The following is a 22,911-nucleotide window of genomic DNA, read 5'->3' on the forward strand; positions in this document are numbered from 1 at the left end:
TGTTCCAGTACATGCAACACACATCCCAGTGTTGGATAAGCATGTCACCATCTCCCTCACCACACAGAGCAATTCCCTTACCCTCAACCTGGCTGTCACAAGGCAACTATACCTCCCCTTCCCAACAAAAAACCACACAACCCTTTGGACCAGTCTCTGACAATGTCCTACTCTCAGCCTCTTCAAACCTAACCTGTATCAACTACTCTAGTCCCAACTACACTGGTCTTACAAACTCGGCTCCCTCCTTCTGCACTTGGGCTCTCTGGAACAGCACAAATAATTGCACCAACCCAGGAATCTTCATTCACTGCAGGACCGATGCATATTCATGTCTCCCCCTTGACCCCCCTGGACCTTGCATCTTGGTCTTCCTGACCCCATGTCTAACATTCCTCAAAGAAGAAGAGGTAGAACAAATAGTCTACCCCCAAGGGGAACTTTCCCACAGGAAAAAAATGAGCTGTCATAGCCCCGCTTCTGATTGGGACCGGCATAGCAGCAGCCCTAGGCACCAGGACTGGGGGCATCTCGACCTCGGCCCATTTTTTACAAGCTGTCCCAAGAACTTAATGAGGATATGGAGCAGGTAGTGGAGTCCTTTGTTTCAGTCCAAAGACAAATTAATTCATTAGCTTCTGTGGCCCTACAAAATAGACGAGCCCTGGACCTTCTCACCACAGAAAAGGGAGGGACCTGCCTTTTTCTAGGAGAGGACTGCTGATATTTTGTAAATGAAACGGGCATAGTCCAGGGCAGAGTCAAAGAACGTAGAGACAGAACTGAATGCTGCAGAAAAGAGTTACAAAAGCTTTACACTCCCCAAAACCTGTTCCAACTCGCCCTCCCTTGGTTGCTCCCTTTTTGGGACCATTGGTACTTATCATTTTATTCCTCTTATTTGGACCCTGTCTCTTCAATCTCTTTCAAAGGTTTCTCCAAGAACGGATTCAGGCCATCTCTCGAGACGAGGTCAAGACCCTTTTTCTTCTCAAAAGCTTCAGCCCAACCTTAGGAAAAGGAGACCCTGGGCCCTAGGACAATCCTCCGTTCCAGACCCAGAACCATTGACTCCATCCAACAGGAAGTAGCCAGAGAGATATGGCTCCCTTTTTCCCATTTTTTTATGATTTCAGGGTCTGGAATGAAGGAGTCTTTGGGCTTAGAAAAGAAAACAATGGTCTCAAAGGCCCTTGCTGAATCATCTAACTTTGGAGAAAAAAAGCCGAACTTTAGGTCCTGCCCTGATGCTCCGGGCCAGTTGTATCTACCTGGGACTTATTTCCCCTGCCCAGAAACCTTCCATCTCCTACATCTGCCAGGGACTTATCACCCCCTGCTCAGGGGACTTATCACCCCCTGCCCAAAATCTCCCACCCCCGTTCAACTACAAATGCCATCTCAACTAAAGAATACCCAAAACGTCCCACCTGACTAATATTTCCCTTAACGTTTCCACAAACCTCCCTTTAAATATGAAGCCTCCCTGATCACTCTTGCACTCAGCCTGGTCATTAGGCTGACTGTTGCCCCTCTTTGCCTGAATGAAGGTAACCTACCTCCATTGAGGTCATCTCTCCTTTTCTGTGCCTTGGCCTGAACTGTACCTTACACAATATGCCAGCAAACTTGGAAAATTCAGCAATGGCCACAGGACTGGAAAAGGTCAGTTTTTGTTCCAAGCCCAAAGAAAGGCAATGCCAAAGAATGCTCAAACTACTGCACAATTGCACTCATCTCACACGCTAGCAAAGCAATGCTCAAAATTCTCCAAGCCAGGCTTCAACAATACATGAACTGTGAACTTCCAGATGTTCAAGCTGGTTTTAGAAAAAGCAGAGGAACCAGAGATCAAATTGCCAACATCCGCTGGATTATGGAAAAAGCAAGAGAGTTCCAGAAAAACATCTATTTCTGCTTTATTGACTATATATACCAAAGCCTTTGACTGTGTGGAACACAATAAACTATGGAAAATTCTGAAAGAGATGGGAATACCAGATCACCTGACCTGCCTCTTGAGAAATCTGTATGCAGGTCAGGAAGCAACAGTTAGAACTGGACATGGAACAACAGACTGGTTCCAAATAGGAAAAGGAGGACGTCAAGGCTGTATATTGTCACCCTGATTATTTAACTTATATGCAGAGTACATCATGAGAAACGCTGGGCTGGATGACGCACAAGTTGGAATCAGCATTGCTGGGAGAAATATCAATAACCTCAGATATGCAGATGACACCACCCTATGGCAGAAAGTGAAAAAGAACTAAAGAGCCTCTTGATGAAGGTGAAAGAGGAGAGTGAAAAAGTTGGCTTAAATCATAACATTCAGAAAACGAAGATCATGGCATCCAGTCCCATCATTTCATGGCAAACAGATGGGTAAACAGTGGAAACAGTGAGAGACTTTGGGGGGGGGGGGGGCTCCAAAATCACTGCAGATGATGACTGAAGCCATGAAATTCAAAAGATGCTTACTCCTTGGAAGGAAAGTTATGACCAACCTAGACAGCATATTAAAAAGCAGAGACATTACTTTGCCAACAAAGATCCATCTAGTCAAAGTGATGGTTTTTCCAGTAGTCATGTATGGATGTGAGAGTTAGACTATAAAGAAAACTGAGTGCCAAAGAATCGATGCTTTTGAACTGTGGTGTTGGAGAAGACTCTTGGAGAAGACTCTTGTTGGCGAAGACTGCAAGGAGATCCAACCAGTCCATCCTAAAGGAGATCAGTCCTGAGTGTTCATTGGAAGGACTGAGGTTGAAGCTGAGACTCCAATACTTTGACCACCTGATACGGAAAGCTGACTCATTGGAAAAGACCCTGATGCTGGGAAAGATTAAAAGTGGGAGAAGAAGGGGACAACAGAGGATGAGATGGTTGGATGGCATCACTGACTCAATGGACATGGGTTTGGGTGGACTCCGAGAGTTGGTGATGGACAGGGAGGCCTGGCATTCTGCAGTCCATGGGGTCTCAGAGTTGGACACAACTGAGCAACTGAACTGACATCTTGTGGAAAGGAACTATATATAAGTATTTAACATTTAGCATACAGGGTTCATTTGAGTCAGGCCAAGTACCTAAACTGGTATTCATCCCTTGTAATTCTCAGCACTTGGCTAAGATTTGAGGGGGTCCAGAGGCAGCCTTTGGTGAGAAGCTGAGTGGGCAGGAGAGACCATGGATTGGAAAGAGGACTGTTCACCGGGATGAGAAGCTGCGGGTTGTAATAGACACATCCCTACCCTGATGCTTTTAGTCTAGTAGGTCCACACCACTCACTGAATATAGCTTCTAAAAGACTTAAAGGATACCTGACACATCCTGTCACATTCAATATACCCCTAAAACTACTGTGTAAGACCCATTCATTCTTCAAAATCAGTCTGGTACTGGGTAGAGAGTGGCATATAAAGCAAGATCCTCACTCTTGGGGAGCTTGTATTCTGGTCATTGGTAATTTGGTGCAGAATTGAAGAGGCCTATCCACAAACCTGATGGAAAAACAAACAAACAAAAACAAAACAAAAAAAATAGCAAATAACAATCAGTACTGACAATTGGAAAGAATCCAAAACTCAAACCTTACCCTTGGAGAAATATTATCTAAAACCAGATCAATTTGGAACTAAGGCGGAAAAAAATGCCAGAAATCAACATGCCTCTTGGGAAAACAGTACAGTGGGCTAAAGAAGGAAGACAACATTTTGAAGGAAAAAAAAAAAAACCAAAATATTAATGCTACTTTGAGGGACAAGACTGGGTACATGGCAATCTGTGATAAAAACAAAGTATGCCCCAGGAGGAATTCTTCTTCTGTACAGTCAGCGGACAGAGACTTGACCTGAGCTGAGAGAATCACACAGATCCTGTTCTTTACAAATTTCTACCAGGAGAAGAAAAGCAAAGATGGTATAAGCAAAAACATTTTAAGGATAATGTTCTTGATAGCACACACAAGCTTGACCAGATGGAGGGGAGAATAGTGAGAGGAAGGCAAAGCCTGAAGCCATCGGAAGCTTGTGCATCAGATCAGAATGAGAGCCCTTCAGGGAAGACATGGGACTCAAGTCATGGGGGTGGGAGCATTGTGTGGATGTGGAACATAATTTCAGGATAAAGGGACACAGCGGACCTGATTTAGCTGTTCAGGACTGAGTCCCCTTCCTTCCCCAGGCTCTCAGGCTTTGGTGTTGATGCATGTTTATACCAACAGAGCCCCCCAAATTAAGCTGATTTCATGATAACAATGAATTTTTTTAAAGTAACTAAAATTCCTCTCATTACTGCATTTACTTGTCATAAAAATCAACCATTTTAGGACTGTTGAAGTCTGTAAAATCTAAGAAATGCTTCTTAGTCGGGCATATTTTACAAACCTATTAAAGAAAAAAATGACATCTCAACTGCATTCATGTGAATTGCTAATGCTTCATTAATGATGCCCAAATGCAATGATCACTGGGTGAACAAAACTGTGGGAAATTTTTCATCTCAACAGTCATTATTGTTTTAAGTCATTTGTTTGTTTATGGTGACTAATTGTATACTTATTATTATATAAAAGTCTATTTCTGTGGTGCAAAAAGCTGTTTTCCAATTATAAGCAATCTAATAAATGAATCTGAATAGTTTGATAATAAAGTAAGCAACCAGTGATTCATTTTTTATGCAACTCATTGCTTCACTGCAGTAATAAACACCACTGTTCAGAAATACTTGTAGAAGAAGTTTTTTAGACCCAGGATTATTAACTTTTTCAGAAAACAGCAGGTTGACTCTACTTATAACTCAATAAAACCAAAATAAGCTGCTTTATTTACTTAAGTGGAACAAAGATCCCCGAAGCAAGGGTTTATGATTAGATGATTAAAATAACTCTCCATTCCACTGCATTGTCAGAGGGTATTCATTTAATTCTGTTACTTTTGAGTACATGAAACCTGTACAAGAGAATACTGTCCCTTGTTTTTCCACATTTTCTCTTCTGGAGATTGAGAAAAACCGTTGCTGGCTTTCTATAGCCCTCAGTTATTAAATCTTTAAGCTAAGGTCAGAGCTAATGCTCCAAGTACTCATTAATTCAAACTGGAATGCTTCATGTTTGGGTAGCTTCTTATTCAGTATATTATTATCATGAGCGTGTTTGGATGTATGTGTATGTAAATAGAGTATTTTTAAAAAAAGACTCATCTGATAATTGGAGGGTTGCTTAGACTCTGAAGATAAGTTTCAAGTACTGTGAAGTCATAGAAGAGGTCAACATTTACATATTAATGTGGAAAGATGTACTGTTAAGAAAGCAAATTGCAGAATAATATTATGGTATCTTCTATTTGGATTTGAGTATCATTAAAGACTATGACTCCTCTAGGAAAAAACCACTTGCTTACATTTCCTGGAAGGATACCCTGCAAAGTGCTACTGACAAGAGAACTGGAAATCAGGAATAGAAAGAAGGTTCACCTCTCACTGTACATCCCAGACTCCCAGTCTCTGTTTGTTCCTGCCCCTCAGTCTACGTGTTGTCAGTTCCCTTGACTTGTCCCTCCTACAGTACTCACAGCTGAAATGCTGGCAACCCGCAGAACCTCTCCTACACTACCTTCTCTTCTCCATTCTCCAATAACGACCTCATTTAGGATGATGGCTTTCAATATCATCAAAAACTGATGAATCTCCAGTCAAAATTCCTAGGCCTTACCTCTTTCTGGAAATCTTGAACCATACAGCACATTGGTCCCTTAATATAAGCACAGAGTTGATGAATGGCATCTCAAATTTAATTTGACAAAAAAAAATTCTTGTTTTTATCTCTGAATCTTTTTCAATTAAATAAAGTAAAACATTATTCCTCCATTATTAAGTCACAATCCAGGAATTCCTCTTTTTCCTATCCTTCCTATTCCTCTATCCTTCACTCCTCTTTTCCTTTACACTGAATATTCAGTTTATCAAGGAGTCTTCTAGTGTTCTCTCTGAAACATCCCTGATCCATCCATTTCCTTCTATCTCTTTGACTACAGTCCACATATAAGCAACTCTCATATCCCACATGAACTTCTTATAGGACTACTGCTTCTTTTCTAGTTTCCCTATAATCCATTTCCCCCGTGGTAGCCAGAATGACCCAAGTTGTTTTCGTTTTCCCCTTCTCTACTTAATATATGCCAATGGCTTCCCATTGCTCCTAGAACAAGTTACACTGGGTAGAAAGGTCTACTACTTGGGCTTTGCCTACCTCTGTGATCTCATCTCAGGTTGCTCCACCCCTTTTCCACTAAGTCCATTACATGGCTTTCTTTTGGTTCCTCAACGAGACCCAGTGTGCACCCACTTTCGCACTTTCTCACTAACTGTTCCTTCTGTCCAAATCTCCTTCCCCTGAATTCTCAAATGGCTTATTTTTTCCTGTAACAGAGACTGATACTCAGAAGTGGAGTGCTGCCATTATAAAAGCCTAAAATATGGTACTGGCTTAGCAGTGTGATAGCAGGAATAAAGGACACAGACACTGCAAGCAAAAAAATCTGGTGACTCTTGTTCTGCTGCTGCAAAACTTTTGGTTACAGTATCTCCCAGGATAGGGCCTCCCAGGTAACTCAGTGGTAAAGAATCCACCTGCCAATATAGGAGACACAGGGGATCCATGCAGGTTTGACCCCTGGGTTAGGAAGATCCTCTAGAGAAGGAAATGGCAACCCATTCCAGTACTCTTGCCTGGAAAATCCCATGGATAGAGGAGCCTGGTGGGCTACAGTCCATGGGGTCCCAAAGAGTCAGACATGACTGAGTGACTGAACATGTGCATCTGCATGCACACACACATGCACACACACACACACACTCACACACTCACACATATCTCCTGCAATAATTCGGAAGGCAAATCATATGCCTACACATCTACATTCCAGGAAAAGAGGCTAAACAGAAAGCCAGAATATCACCATGTAGCTGCAGCTCCTTGCCACTTTCTGACAAGTTATTACAAAAGAGAAATGATATCAGGCAAGAACTGTCCAGTTTATAAGAGGTCTGGAGCTTGACAAGGTTGGAAACACTTAACTTACGTATGCACTCTCAAATATCAGGAGCTAAGACTGTTTTCACTCATATTCTTTTTCAAAAACCTTACATAAATCCAAACAGAGGAATAAAGCAGTGATTCTCAACTGGGGACATTTTGCTTCCCCAGGGAACACTTAGCAATGTCTAGTGACACTTTTGGCTATGACAACTGAGACAGTGATACTGGCATCTCCTAGATAGAGGCCAGGGATGCTGCTAGCATCTTTGAAACTACAGGACAGCCCTACACAATAAAGACTTTACTAAGGCTTTCATAAGCCTCCTGGAAGAAAACACAGGAAACAAATTCTTTGACATTGGTTTTGGCAATGATTTAATAAATACAATACCTAAAACACAAGTGACAAAGCTAAAATAAATAAATGGGACCACATCAAACTAACAAGTTTCTGCACAGCGAAAGAAACAACAAAATGAGGTTATCTCAGAGTGGGGTAAAATATTTGCAAACCACGTATCTGATAAGGGCTTACTATCCAAAATATATAAAGAACTCATATAACCCAACAGCATAAAAAACAACAAAACAAACAGAAAAAAAAAATTTAATTTGAAAAATGAGCAAAGGATCTGAATAGACATTTTTCCAAAGAAGACATTTAAATAACAGGTCTATGAAAAGGTACTCAGTATCACTAATCTTCAGGGAAATGTGAATCAAAACTACAATGAGGTATCACCTCACACCTGTCAGAATGGCTATTATCAAAAAGATAAGAAGTGACAAGTGTTGATGAGGCTGTGGAAAAAAGGGAAAACTTGTGCCCTGCTGGTGGGAATGTAGATTGGCACAGCCAGAATGGAAACCAGTATGGAGGGTCCGCATTAATTAAAAACAGAACTACCGTATGATTCAGCAGTCTTGCATCTGGGTATTTATCTGAAGAAAACAGATCACTAACTCAAAAAGGTAACCACACCCCCTTGTTCACTGCAGCATTATTTACAAGTGGTAAAGAACCCGCCTGCCAATGCAGGAGACGTAAGAGATGCGGATTCGATGCCTGGGTCAGAAAGATCCCCTGGAGGAAGGCACAGCAATTCACTCCAGGATTCTTGCTGGGAGAATCCCATGGACAGAGGAGCCTGGCAGGCTACAGTCCGTAGTGTCACAAAGAGTCGACACAACTGAAGCAACTTAGCACACACACAAGACATGGAAATAATCTAAGTGTTCACTGATGGATGAATGGATAAATAAAATGGTATATACACACATTATATAATGGAATACTATTCAGCCATAAAGAAGAAAATTTTGCCATTTGAAACAACATAAATGAAACTCGAAATTTTTTATGCCAAGTGAAGTAAACCAGACAGAAAAAGATAAATACTATATGATACTATGTGATCTCACATAAATATGAAACCTACTTAAACAAAAGGACTAAATCTTATAATTTTTTTTTCAGCTGAACTCCAAGTATTCCACAAGATTACTTCAGGTCATCCCAAGAGTGCCTCTCCTATAACATCAAAAGGTAGCTTCAGATTCTGCAAAGCAGGCTTGGGGCAAAAGTAAAAGGACTATTTGCAACTTATCTCATGCTTAATTAATGGATAGATGCCAGAAATATGACAACGAAATAACAAATGTAAAAATAAACATTTCTTTCATGCATTTCTTTCCAAGACACTTTAAAGTGTAAAGATTTAAATATCTTCTTTCACAGGGAATTAATATATTAAAAGGGTATGCTAGTACATTCTACTTTGAGAGTTGATACAATATACCTTTACATCACTTCTGTATACAGGGCCTTATTTTGTTTTATAATGTGGCTTGGGCAGTGCTATCATGATGCAATAATTTCTAAATTTCTCCCACCAAATTATAATCACTAATACAGTGCTTTTCACATCACATTTCTCATTTGAGTTAAAACATTAGACAATAGAAGGAATATGTATTCATTTCAAATTAGTGAGGTCAGAAGCTTTTGAAAATTATGTTTACGTTTTCATGATCTTTACACTCAAACTAATAATTTTCATCTCCAATAGACTTAGTGATAGCCCCTCAATATTAAGGTACAAATGTGAGAAGGATTTAGCTGGAGGCCAGAGTTTAAATCATAAATGGCTCTTTTAGTTTCTTTGCATGAATTCCACAGAAGAGCTCTAATACAATACACTTCCTGGAAAACATAAAACTCATTTTTTTTTTAACGTGGTTAATCTTTAGGCTTAAAAGAAATCCAGAATCAAAACAAGTAAAAAAAGACACAAGTCAGGCTAAAGTCGCACAGTTTTAAGAGCCCCAGCCCAGGAGATCAGACATCTGGATTCTTGTTCCATGAGTTCCATTACCTGACAGGGTTGTACTAACCGTGCAGCCAAGCAGACTGCGCTCTGGAGACTCAGGAGCACCATTCACGTGGTCCAAACTTGATCATGTGAACCGTGCCCCTTAGTTTTCTCACCTGCAAAGCAAGACAACTGCAACAGATATCTTTTAGGCTTCTCAAGTTATAGATTTGCAACCATCTTCTCCATGCATTTTCATTAATTACATACATTAGCTCTGCCCATATTTTCAGAAAAAAGCGTATATCATTTGGTGATAAATTATTAATAATGTCAACACAACATTTCATCAATCTATTTCACAGAAAGTGAAGCTTGTAAAGGCACATTTTATGAAGACAGTATATGGTAATAAATAAGTTATAGTTTACTGTTATTGATATAATAGTTTTTAACTTAAGGATTCCTATATTTCATTCTTCTATCCCAAGATGCACAATTTTTACTAACTTAAAAACTAGTCAAGGAAATATATAGTGGTACATACATAAAAATGAAAGTAAAAGTGAAAGTCACTCAGTCATGTCTGAGTCTTTGTGACCCCATGGACTATATAGTCCATGGAATTCTCTAGGCCAGAATACTGGAGTGGGTAGCCTTTCCTTTCTCCAGGGGATCTTCCCAACCTAGGGATTGAGCCCAGATCTCCTGCATTGTTCACTGGGGCAGATGCTTTACCAGCTGAGCCACAAGGGAAGCCCATACATAAAAATCGGGAGAAGTAATTACAATATCTAAATAATAGCAAGCAGAGATGATAAAGGAAAGAATTTTAGGAATACCACACTATTACTAGTCATTTATTTACATTAAAATTGATCAGGTTAAGAATGTTCAAAGAAATAGCTTTATTAGCATCTTTTATTGCTTCTCTCTTATATCCTAAGTCAATGTAAAGAAGGTGGAAAGCAAGTGTATTTTTCCATAGTCTCTCTCTTCACATTTTATTGCCAAGGATTAACTTGAAATTAAATGCTTTTAATATTCTGATAAATATTCATTTATATGATGTTTACAGGTGGTTTCAATTTACTGAAAAGGTACAACAGGACATGCTGAAATTCTTACAGATTTATAAAGTAAGAAAAAGATTTTTTTTTATAAAAATGAGCCAGTGAAATCTAAATGCTATTGAAGGACCTACTACCCTCAAATCAGATCAGGAGGGTTGGCTTTGGACATGGCTTGAATTGGAAGTGAAGATAAGCAGATATAAAAGAGTTAGAGAAGAAAATAGAAGATCAATCTGAAAATAAAACTGGCTTTAATAAATCTTTACTTCTTTGAATAGAAGCCTATTAAAATACTTTAGAAAGATTTGACAAATCTTGACAAGATGAAATGTAATAGTTTCCTGCTTAAAACTTAATATTTTAGCCATTTTTATAGACTGGGGATGAAACTGGATATTATTAGGGGCTTCTGCCTCCTTTGCTAATGCATTAGTTATCTATTGCTGAGTAAAAAAATTACAATACAAAGATGCTGGCCAAGGCTGGGTTCTTGCCTGGTGACTCAACTGGGGAAGGATCCATCACTTATGTGGTTGTTGGAAGTATTCACTTCCTTGCAAGTTATAGGATTTATGGAAGCTGACTTGTTTAAAAACCACAGGTGGAGAGAGAAAGTCAGCTAGCCAGACAGATTCTAACATAACATAACACAACATAATCATTAGGCTGACATTCCTACACATTTGCTATACTCTATTGTTTAGAACCAAGTAAGTCACAAGTCCAGGAAAAGGAGGTTAATTACACCAGGAAACAGAGGTCATGGGGGCCACCTTAGAGTCTTTTTGCCATAGTCCACCCTCTGGAATCAATAATTCACATCTCTTTCCTTAAAAAACTAGGAACAAAACCATCATATGACCTAGCAATACCACTTCTAGGCAGATACCTTGAGAAAACCAAAACTGAAAAAGACACATGTACCCCAGTGTTCATTGCAGCACTATTTACAATAGCTAGGACATGGAAGCAATTTAGATGTCCATCAACAGATGAATGGATAAAGAAGCCGTGGTACATATTTATACAAAGGAATACTACTCAGCCATAAAAAGGAATGCATTTGAGTCCGTTCTAATGAGGTAGATGAACCTAGAGCCTATTATACAGATTGAAGTAAGTCAGAAAGAAAAAAACAAATACTGTATCTTAACATATATATATGGAATCTAGAAAGATGGTACTGATGAACCTATTTGCAGAGCAGCATTGGAGACACAGAGAACAGACTTATGGACAAGGGCAGGGGGAGGAAGGAGAGGGTGAGATGAATGGGAAGAGCAGCGTGGGAGCATATACACTAACATATGTAAAATAGACAAATGGAAATTTGCTGTATGAACTCAAACTGGGGCTCTGTAACAACCTAGAGGGGTAGGAAAGGGTGAGAAGTGAGAGGGAGGTTCAAGTAGGAGGGGAGATATGTATATCTATGGCTAATTCATGTTGATGTATGGAAGAAATCAAACCAATATTTTGTTTCAATTAAAAAATAAATTTTAAAAATTCACATCTTTTCCGCATGCAAAATGCATTTATCTCTTCTCAAGATTCTCAAGAGTCTCATTGCATTATAGCATCAGCTCAAAGTCTAAAATCTCATCATCTATATTAGGAATTAGGTCCAGGTGCAGATTAGGCTCTTCGGTATAATCTGTTAAGTATAGCTCCTATGAAACAATTACTCTCCATATTCAGACTTGATCCTTTGTATATTCTATCAGTATTTATTCTAACTGGAATATTTGGTCCATTTCCAGCCAGCAGTGCATACATGTGTTGGTTAAGTTCCTTAATATTCAGGCATGAAAGTGACCTCTGTCAAAGTTGTCTGTCAAAATACTGGATTTTACTCTACCTACACAGGTTCTTTCTACCTCAATTTCTTAGCAAAGAAATAGCTGGGTCCCATTTATTAGAAGACAGTATTCATGGGAGACTATAGGAAAGATATTAGGTCAGCCAAAACCTTCATCCAAGTTCTTCTGTAAGATGTTACAGAAAAATCCAAACCAAATTTTTGGCCAGCCTAATAATGCAGGGTCTATGGACCTCTAACTATATTCAACTTTATTCTTGACTAAATCCATCTCTTTGGTTCCTGACCTCAAGTGCAGCACCCACCACATTCCCAATTGGGTTTCCTCATCCAGTCAATCCTAGAGGAAATCAACCCTGAATATTGTTTGGAAGGGCTGTTGCTCAACAGGCTGAAGCTTCAATACTTTAGCCACCTGATGCAAAGAGCTGACTCATTGGAAAAGACCTGGATGCTGGGAAAGATTGAAGGCAAAAAGAGAAGGGAGTGGCAGAGGATCAGATGGTTAGATAGCATCACTGACTATATAGACATGAATTTGAGCAAACTCCAGGAGATAGTAGAGGACAGAGGGTCCATGGCTACAGTTCATGGGGTTGCAACTTAGTGACTGAATAACAACAGCTTTAGAATCCTTGTCAGAGATCTGCTTCTAGCTCTAGTCTGGGCCAGGTCTATGAACACTCCCCCCTCCCAGGTTTTTCCCCTCCTAAAGAGTCCCACCTATGAAAAACAGCTGCATCCTACACTGTAGGATTTATTAAATCATTTATTCACTCAACTAATGTAACTTCTGTTGCAACCTTCTCTCCTCAACCCACAGAAGTGGATTTCTCTCCAAATTAGGTTTTGGGAAATCTAGGAGGTGAAGGATAAAAACAAAGGCATCTTCATTCATCTTCCAAGGGATGAAAACCTTGGATTTCAAAGTACATCTCTCCTGACACACAAAGCATGATTTTTCTAAGTAGTACCTTCCTCAAAAATAGGAGTTCTATATTTGAATCTCTGGGATTAAGTTCTGTACTTGAACATCTGGGTTTTTCCTGAGAATATGAAGATGTTGTCTCAATGCACTTTGAAGATGCAGTGCTTTAATCAAGCTGATTGTAAATTATGAAAGTATAAAAACATTTTAGTATAGGAAACACTTGACATTTCGAAATAATGGCTTTTTGTTAATTACTGCCTCTATAGAGCGAGTGTAAGGTCTCCAGTGGAAACTTAGTATCATACAGGAAACAGGTTTACTAGCTTGAAAATTAGTATCAGCCCAATTCAGAGAGAAACAATGCATCTTACCACATATTGCATTGAGAATATGCCATTCTTGAAAATCTTGGTGTGTGGAAGAAATTTCATATTTACAGCCAACATTACTGTAAAATAAGTGAAAAATATTAATATATTATGAATTAACATTTTTATTATTAAAACATTATAACAATAGTATTTAACTTATATGCAGAGTACATCATGAGAAACAATGGGCTGGAAGAAGCACAAGCTGGCATCAAGATTGGGGGGAGAAATATCAATAACCTCAGATATGCAGATAACACCACCCTTATGGTAGAAAGTGAAGAAGAACTAAAGAGCCTCGATCAAAGTGAAAGAGGAGAGTTAAAAAGTTGGCTCAATATTCAGAAAACTAAGATCATAGCATCTGGTCCCATCACTTCATGGCAAATAGATGGGGAAACAGTGGCTGACTTTATTTTTCTGGGCTCCAAAATCACTGCAAATGGTGACTGCAGCCATGAAATTAAAAGATGCTTACTCCTTGGAAGGAAAGTTATGACCAACCTAGACAGCATATTAAAAAGCAGAGACATCTAGAGATGTCTAGTCAAGGCTATGGTTTTTCCAGTGGTCATGTATGGATGTGAGAGTTGGACTGTGAAGAAAGCTGAGTGCCAAAGAATTGATGCTTTTGAACTGTGGTGTTGGAGAAGACTCTTGAGAGTCCCTTGGACTACACAGAGATCCAACAAGTCCATTGGAAGGACTGGTGTTGAAGCTGAAACTCCAATACTTTGGCCACCTGATGTGAAGAGCTAACTCATTTGAAAAGACCCTGATGCTGGGAAAGATTGAGGGCAGGAGGAGAAGGGGACAACAGAGGATGAGATGGTTGGATGGCATCACCGACTCAATGGACATGGGTTTGGGTGGACTCCAGGAGTTAGTGATGGACAGGGAGGCCTGGCGTGCTGCAGTTAACGGGCTCACAAAGAGTCGGACACGATTGAGCGACTGAACTGAACTGAACAATAGTACAGAATATTCAAAAATAGATAGGGAAATAGGTAAGCCTACCATCTGAAAAAAATCAAAAATTATTTTATATGTTTCCTTTCAGTCTTCTCTACATAATTGTATATAGCTATAACAATAACCTGCATTCTATTTCATGTACTTATTTTTCACTTATTAAGGCGTTTCTATGTTGCTATGTTCATGATCATTTCTTCTAATTGCATAGTCTAACAAGTAGGTCCATTCAACTTACCTATTAAGATATTATTGTGGGTTATTTTTTTCTTCCAATTTTTCTTCCTGTTATCAATAATACCACAAGGAACATCTTCCTCAACAAGTTTTTCCTTTAGCTTAATTTGGTAGAATACATTCAATAAATTGACTTGCTTGTTAAAGCATTACAAATCTGTTCATGGCTCTTGATTTCCGTTACCACGCTGCCTTCCCTGAGGGCTGTATCACTTATCTTCCCACTTGCAAGGTATAAAAAATATCATTTTCATTGTTTGTTCTCAATCATTTCCTTTGAGTAGAAAAATAACTTGTTCTGCCTTTTAATTTCATTCTATGATTACTAGCAACCACAAACCCATTTTTACTGTTTCCTTAATATTTCTACTTCATTTTGGAAAGAAATTTTATTTGTATTTGCCAATTATCCTGGGGTAAAACTTTTTTGCTTATAACTGAATGTTCTTTTCATATGTCATCATTAGCTCTGATTACAGACAATAAAATACTTTTCTCTATCATTTCTTTGGTGGTACAGTTTTTAAGAGCAATTGAATCATCAGCTAGAACTGCCTAATATAAAAATCCCTCACAACATATCTAACAATATTTTTAAACTGTAATAGATGAGCACAATCAGTTCATTTTAAATCACCACCTTTATTAATCTTAACAGGACTCTACAGGACTCCTCCAGAATTCCTGCTATTCCTTCAGGGCTAACTTATGCCATTATTCCATAAATGTTTCTTATAATAACACTCAATTTTTAAAAACAATGTGAAAACCTAAGAGGTTATTAAAAAAACTTCAACATCAGTGACACATTAATATAAATCAGTTCACATCCTTAGAGATTATAATTTTTAAAAATGCATTTAACAAACATAAAAATTACAGTTAACAGTAAATATGGCTCAGACAGTAAAGAATCTGCCTGCAATGCGGGAGATCTGGGTTCGACCCCTGGGTCAGGAAGAGTCCCTGGAGAAGAGAATGGCAACCCCCTCCAGTATTCTTGCCTGGAGAATCCTATGGACAGAGGAGCCTGGCAGGCTACAGTCCATGGGGTTGCAAAGAGTTGGACATGATTGAGCAACTAGCACCTTTTTTTTCCATACTTTCAAACACAAATGCATCACATAGAAAAATTTATGAAAATGAAAAATAAGCATTTATGTTAGGTTCATTTGCAAGCAAGTATTATCTTCATTGTCTGCCCAAGGGTGATCAATACCCATAGGAAATAGCATCACTGCAAGGCAAGAAGATGAAAAACTGAGTTCAAATTCCGCTCTGCCAGTTAGCAGGAACTGAGGGAATGCAACCTTGTTAATCCAGATCTGTTTCTCATTTACAAAATAGAATAATATTCCTCTCCACTCAGCACAGGGAGCTTTGTATACCTTTATTTATCCCACATTTTTACAAGATTGCTTTCAGGCAGAAATTTTAGGTTCCACTTTACATGGAGATCTCTGACTTTTCTATTTAAATAATGACCTCCTCTTACATTCCAGATTTCCTTTCTCCCGTTATCCATTGTTCTCCATAGCACAGCTCACCCTCTGATACACCATTTATGTTTATGGTCTGCACTTTGCCACTAGAAAGTAATCTGGAGAGCCAGGATTTTGCTTTTTTAACTTCTGTATCTTCAGCCCTAGAAAAGTATACTCATAGATATTTGTTGAATAAATATACTATGATACCAGTCTTAAGCCAGGTTTCTTATAGCATTTTTCTCTCTTATAATTTCTTCAAAAAATTATTTTATAGGAAAAACATATTCTAAATTATGATAAATCTATTTTTCACTTGTTATCTAATCAGTAATGAGAGAACATTTTTGACTGGGAAAACTTTAGCATTGTGCTTGAATCCCTCCTACACATATTTAAAGTGCTATTTCTTTTAAACTAGAGTGTCAAATCTATTTTTTCCAATTTATTTTAAATTGAGATTCAACATGAAATTATCAAGACGTTAGATTGTGCATTCAATAAAATCTCTGGGCATCATGTTGAGCCCTTGGTGGAATTCTCCAAGCTGGACCTCAAAGTCTAACTCAGCTTGAATCTACAGAGCTGAGAGTCTTCACATCCAATGTACATATTATCCTGTACAAAGCTATAAAAAGAGGCAACACATTTTGGTCTTATAATTCTATGTGGAAAAAGAGATGCAAGAAGGTTTCTCATGTGGTTGACTAGGAATGACCTCTTTGAAAATAGCTAAATCTGTCTCCTAGCTCTGCGACGTATTAGCTGTGTGACTTTATTTAATAAAGTATTTAATTCCCCCAAAGCCTCACTTTCCATATTTGTGTGTGCCCTCCAAGAATGGAGCCACCAAGAATGGAAACCCCTAGGCCTGTAATCAAATTCTGCTGACCTTCAAAGTCAAATTCCCCGGGGATTCCCAGTTCCTTTGCCAGATCCCCAGGCTGGAATGCCTGATGTGTCATTCAGAACCTTCACAATGTGGGAGAATTTTTTTTGGTAAGTTTGTTGGTCGCCCACCCGGTGGGTATGGGATTTGATTTTATCATGATTGTGCCCCTCCTACCTTCTCATTGTGGCTTCTTCATCTTTGGACATGGGGTATCTTTTTGTGGTGGGTTCCAGCGTCCTCCTGTCGATGGTTGTCCCATAGCTAGTTGCAATTTTGTTGCTCTCACAAGAGGAGATGAGCACATGTCCTTCTACTCCACCATCTTGAACCGGAAGTCAGTTTCCTCATTTGTAAAACAGCAAATGTAAATGACAAGCTTTACCTAGTGAGGCTGTGAGGATGCAACAGAATCAGCAAGGAAGTAACTAGCACAGTGCCCTACACAGAGGAGATGCTCCAAAAACCACGCCCTTCCCTCTGTTCCTTTCAGACTCAAGCAGTGGGATGACTTCAGGGAACTTTCCCTCATTACCAGCTTCTTGACTTTAGGCTCATTACATTCAATACAGTCACTCTGGGCTTCCTCTAACCCACCTGTATTAAGTTACTGGGGTTCCTGCCAGTCTCCTAGGTTTCTTGTGAGAACTGAGTGAGATAATTTACATGCAGTGCTTAGCATTTGGCCCCAAACATGCCTAGTGCTCAGGGAAAAAGTTTAGTTTTAGAAGTAATAATCATACAAATAAAATGTAAGTATAATAAAATGATGTTGAAGAACAGTCAGAAGGGCTAATTTCTCCCTAAGCTTATAATTTTCCCCTAACTTACTTCGTGTGTCCATGCATGCTAAGTTGCTTCCGTCGTGTCTGACTCTTTGTGACCCCATGCACTGGAGCCCACCAGGATCCTCTGTCCATGGGATTTTCCAGTCAAGAATACTGGAGTGGGTTGCTATGTCCTCCTCCAGGGGATCTTCCCTACCCAGGGATCAAACCCACATCTCTTATGTCTCCTGCATTGGCATGGGGGTTTTTAACCACTAGCTCAACTGGGAAGCCCAAGCTTACTTTATTAGACACAAATTTAATGGAAAAGAAAAATTCGGTTCTTAACAAAATTCTCTCATTTAATTATTTGAGAGTGATATCTCTGTTTTAGGAAATATAGAAGATTTTTCAAATTCTCAGCATAGAATATACATGACCATAGAATATACATGACCTCAACATAGAACATACAGCAGCAACAAAGCAAGAAGTAGTATAAAATATTCAGAAAAATGGTTTATGGTGATGCCTGATAGGAACCAAGCAATGTGTTATGTTTTCTAGGCTGGAGTAGTTCATGGATTTTACACGATGCCATGGAAACTGCTGCTGGAAGTTCATGATTGTCATAAAAAGATGCATGATACTCCTACAACTTTCACCTTATTGAAAATTCTAAGCAATAGCCCCCAGGTTCACCTTTGGTATGGAGGCTATCCTTGAGGCATTTGTTAATCGCTAGATGACTTTCTTGTGGAGATTCAGGTTCTGGAGAGCAACTGCTAAATCAAAATGGTCCTCATAGAACTGGAAGGAAAAAATGGTGTCAAAATACTTAAGTGGTTTTGTTTTTGCTTTGTTGTTGTTGTTTTAAGTAGCACGATTTTGGTTAACTTTAAACTATAAAACAGAAGTTCTTTCTGCCCTTTTACTGATATCATCCATGTCAGGGAAGCAGCCTCAGGCTCCCTAGTGCCACTGAGAGAGAGAGACAGAGTGAGTATGTGTGTGTGTTAGTCACTCAGTCATGTCTGACTCTTTGCGATCCTATGGACTGTAGCCCACCAGGCTCCTCTGTCCATGGGATTTCCTCAGGCAAGAAATCAAGAATACTAGAGTGGGTAGCCATTCCCTTCTCCAGGGGATCCTCCTGACCCAGGGATCGAACCTGCATCTCTTACATTTCCTGCATTGGCAAGGAGGTTCTTTACCATCTGAGCCACCAGGGAAGCTCCATGCCACTGACACCAGTTCAAAGACACATAAGTCAAAGCAAGTTCATGAGTCTATGATGACACGTTTTAGATATAGATCCCTACACAGTACAGCTCCAAACTCTCACTAGTCTAGGAGTTTAGTGGTTTGAAATGGCAGACACATCCTTTTATAGTATGCACTAGCTTACAGTTCAGGAGAAGGCAATGGCACCCCACTCCAGTACTCTTGCCTGGAAAATCCCATGGACGGAGGAGCCTGGTGGGCTGCAGACTATGGGGTTGCGTAGAGTTGGCACAACTGAGCAGCTTCACTTTCACTTTTCACTTTCATGCATTGGAGAAGGAAATAGCAACCCACTCCAGTGTTCTTGCCTGGAGAATCCCAGGGACGGGGGAGCCTGGTGGGCTGCCGTCTATGGGGTTGCACTGAGTTGGACACAACTAAAGTGACTTAGCAGCAGCAGCAGCTTACAGTTCAGTTCAGTTGCTCAGTCGTGTCCAACTCTTTGCAACCCCATGGACTGCAGCACATCAGGCCTCCCTATCCGTCACCAACTCCCAGAGTTTACTCAAATTCATGCCCATCACGTCGGTGATGCCATCCAGCCATCTCATCCTCTGTCATCCCCTTGTCCTGCCTTCAGTCTTTCCCAGCATCAGGGTCTTTTCCAATGAGTCAGTTCTTCACATCAGGTGGCCAAGGTATTGGAGTTTCAGCTTCAATATCAGTCCTTCCAATAATGTTCAGGACTAATTTCCTTTAGGATGAACTGGTTGAATCTCCTTGCAGTCCAAGGGACTCTCAAGAGTCTTCTCCAACACCACAGTGCAAAAGCATTAATTCTTTGGCACTCAGCTTTCTTTATAGTCCAACTCTCACATCCATACATGACTACTGGAAAAATCATAGCTTTGACTAGATGGACCTTTGTTAGCAAAGTAATATCTTTGCTATTTAATATGCTGTCTAGGTTGGTCATAGCTTTCCTTCCAAGGAACAAGTGTCTTTTAATTTCATGGCTGCAGTCACCATCTGCAGTGATTTTGGAGCCCCCAAAAAATAAAGTCTCTCACTGTTCCCATTGCTTCCCCATCATTTGCCATGAAGTGATGAGACTGGATGTCATGATCTTAGTTTTCTGAATGTTGAGCTTTAAGCCAACTTTTTCACTCTCCTCTTTCACTTTCATCATGAGGCTCTTTAGTTTTTCTTTGCTTTCTGCCATAAGGGTGGTGTCATCTGCATATCTGAGGTTATTGGTATTTCTCCTGGCAAACTTGATTCCAGCTTGTGCTTCATCCAGCCCAGAGTTTCTCATGATGTACTCTGCATATAAGTTAAATAAGCAGGGTGACAATATATAGTCTTGACATACTCCTCTCCTGATTTGGAACCAGACTGCTGTTCCATGTCCAGTTCTAACTGTTGCTTCTTGACATGCATACAGATTTCTTAAGAGGCAGATAAAGTGGTCTGGTATTCCCATCTCTTTCAGAATTTTCCTCAGTGTGTTGTGATCCACACAGTCAAAGGCTTTGGCGTAGTCAATAAAGCAGAAGTAGGTGTTTTTCTGGTATTCTCTTACTTTTTAAATGATCCAACGGATGATGGCGATTAGATCTCTGGTTCCTCTGCTGCTGCTGCTGCTGAGTCGCTTTAGTCGTGTCCAACTCAGTGCGACGCCATAGATGGTAGCCCACCAGGCTCCCCCGTCCCTGGGATTCTCCAGGCAAGAACACTGGAGTGGGTTGCCATTTCCTTCTCCAATGCATGAAAGTGAAAAGTGAAAGTGAAGTTGCTGAGTCGTGTCTGACTCTTAGCGACCCCATGGACTGCAGCCTACCAGGCTCTGCTGTCCATGGGATTTTCCAGGCAAGAGTACTGGAGTGGGGTGCCATTGCTGGTTCCTCTGGCTTTTCTAAATCCAGCTTGAACATCTGGAAGTTCACAGTTCATATACTGTTGAAGCCTGGCTTGGAGAATTTTGAGCGTTACTTTTGCTAGCGTGTGAGATGAGTGCAATTGTGTGGTAGTTTGAGCATTCTTTGGCATTGCTTTTCTTTGAAATTAAGACACACATTTCCTCTACGTTCCTGGATACCGTGGAAGTTTTTGTCAGTCAGTTACCGCCACCTGCCAATCAGGAGACGTGGGTTCAGTCCCAGCTCAAAATAATGAAAGATGTTCTTTAAAAATCTCTTCCTTTGGTCTAGGGTCTCCCTCTGTTCTGTGACACTGGCACAATTCAAGGTACAGTCCGCCCTCTGAAACTGCAGTTTCCATGCCCACAGATCTATACTGTATTTACAACTATGTACATAGCATTTACATTGTATTATGTAATATAAATAATCTGGAGATGATCTGAAATATATGGGAGGATGTTCATAGATTATAAGCAAACACTATGTCATTTTATATAAGAGATTTGAGCAGTCAAGCATTTTGGTATTGGGTGGGGGACCAGTCCCCTGTGGAAATCAAGGAAGGACTGAATAAGTTAGTCAGAAGAGAGCCTAAGGCTTTAAACTGACTCTCCCTATTGTTCCAAAGCCACATGGAGACACATTAGAAAGAGGAGGGACCTGGATCTGGCTCAGACCTCCAGGCCCATTGTAGAAAGCATCTCAGGTGGGAGACACTCAACCACTCTGTATCTCGACTTTCCCACCAATAAGATGAAATGAACCAGGATGCACTGCTGAGGGCCTTCTCACTGCTAACTTCATGTGGTTCTCTGACTTTGCTGATGCTTAAGTTCTGGCTAAGATTTCTAAGGCTTGACTCAGAAACACTTAGAGAAGCAATCATTCACTCTTCCTGTCAAAAACAATAGGATTTTAAATATCTTATTAATATCTTATTACCTTAATAAGATATCTTTTTAAATCAGATACCAGCAACAAAATAAAATTTTTAAAAAAGTAAGACAAAATAAAGCGTAGCAATATCCACTGCTACTGATACTTACTATTTATAATAGTTTGTGGAAGTCACCAAATCTGCATTTCTTCATTCTCCTCTGTTTCTCTGAAAGACTTATATCCCATGCTCATCTTTTGGGAAAGTCTCTCGTGGGTGCGGTCTTAGTCCTATCCTCATTCTTCATCCCCTTTTATGATTGCTTCTAACTTCTCTTCTACTTGCCCCATTTTAACTCTGCATTTAACATAAAGTTCAACTCCTTCTCCTCTGCTCTTCTTTCTGTATATTCACTTTCTTGGGGAAAAAAAAAAAATCTTACTTTCTCATCTATTAACCTACATTTTCTGTTGTAAAGATTTTTCCAATCCACATCCCCGTGCAGGTTCTACCCTAGTCACATACATCTGTCTCTAGGACAGATATTTATATATTCTGACATCATGTCATTCTAACATGACCAAAATTAAATCAATTGTTTCCTCCTTCTCCCTTTGCCAAGAATCCAGGCTAGATCATCTCTCTAGTTCTTTAATTTTTATTAGTAATACTGCTCTTCTCTCAAGCTATTAGACTCAAAAGCTTTGGCTCTTTTTTTTTTTTTTTTTTTTTGTATTCTGTTGTGGTTAAGGGGGGGTCAAACTACCAATGTTTAAATCTCAGCATGGCCACTTGCTGACTTTATGACCTCAGAAAGCTATTGAACATTTCTGTGCCTTAGTTTCCTCATCTGTAAAATGGGAATTGATAACAAATGACAAGTGCAAGAAGTAAATTCTAAACATGCTAACCTATTTAGCATATGCCTTACACCCAATGCATAAAAAAGGTAGAGATGTCTAAGTGACAGCTTAACTTTTTGAGGTATCATGAA

General features: G+C 39.6%; 1 protein-coding gene across 2 annotated transcripts in view; it reads right to left on the reverse strand.

The window, feature by feature from the left end:
- LSMEM1 (leucine rich single-pass membrane protein 1) overlaps window positions 1-22,911 on the reverse strand; it is a 193,817-nt gene that overhangs the window by 39,300 nt on the left and 131,606 nt on the right. Inside the window, exons 5-8 of one of the 2 annotated variants that reach the window (XR_008717854.1) lie at window positions 22,087-22,334; window positions 18,597-18,704; window positions 17,305-17,521; window positions 13,546-13,622 (exon numbers count right to left, since the gene is read on the reverse strand). The gene's annotated coding sequence lies outside the window, so the exon portion shown is untranslated. The remainder of the gene's footprint in view (window positions 1-13,545; window positions 13,623-17,304; window positions 17,522-18,596; window positions 18,705-22,086; window positions 22,335-22,911) is intronic. The other variant, XR_008717855.1, reaches the window with a different exon arrangement.

The sequence above is a fragment of the Bubalus kerabau genome, chromosome 8 (genome assembly GCF_029407905.1).
Source record: "Bubalus kerabau isolate K-KA32 ecotype Philippines breed swamp buffalo chromosome 8, PCC_UOA_SB_1v2, whole genome shotgun sequence".
Classification (NCBI taxonomy): domain Eukaryota; kingdom Metazoa; phylum Chordata; class Mammalia; order Artiodactyla; family Bovidae; genus Bubalus; species Bubalus kerabau.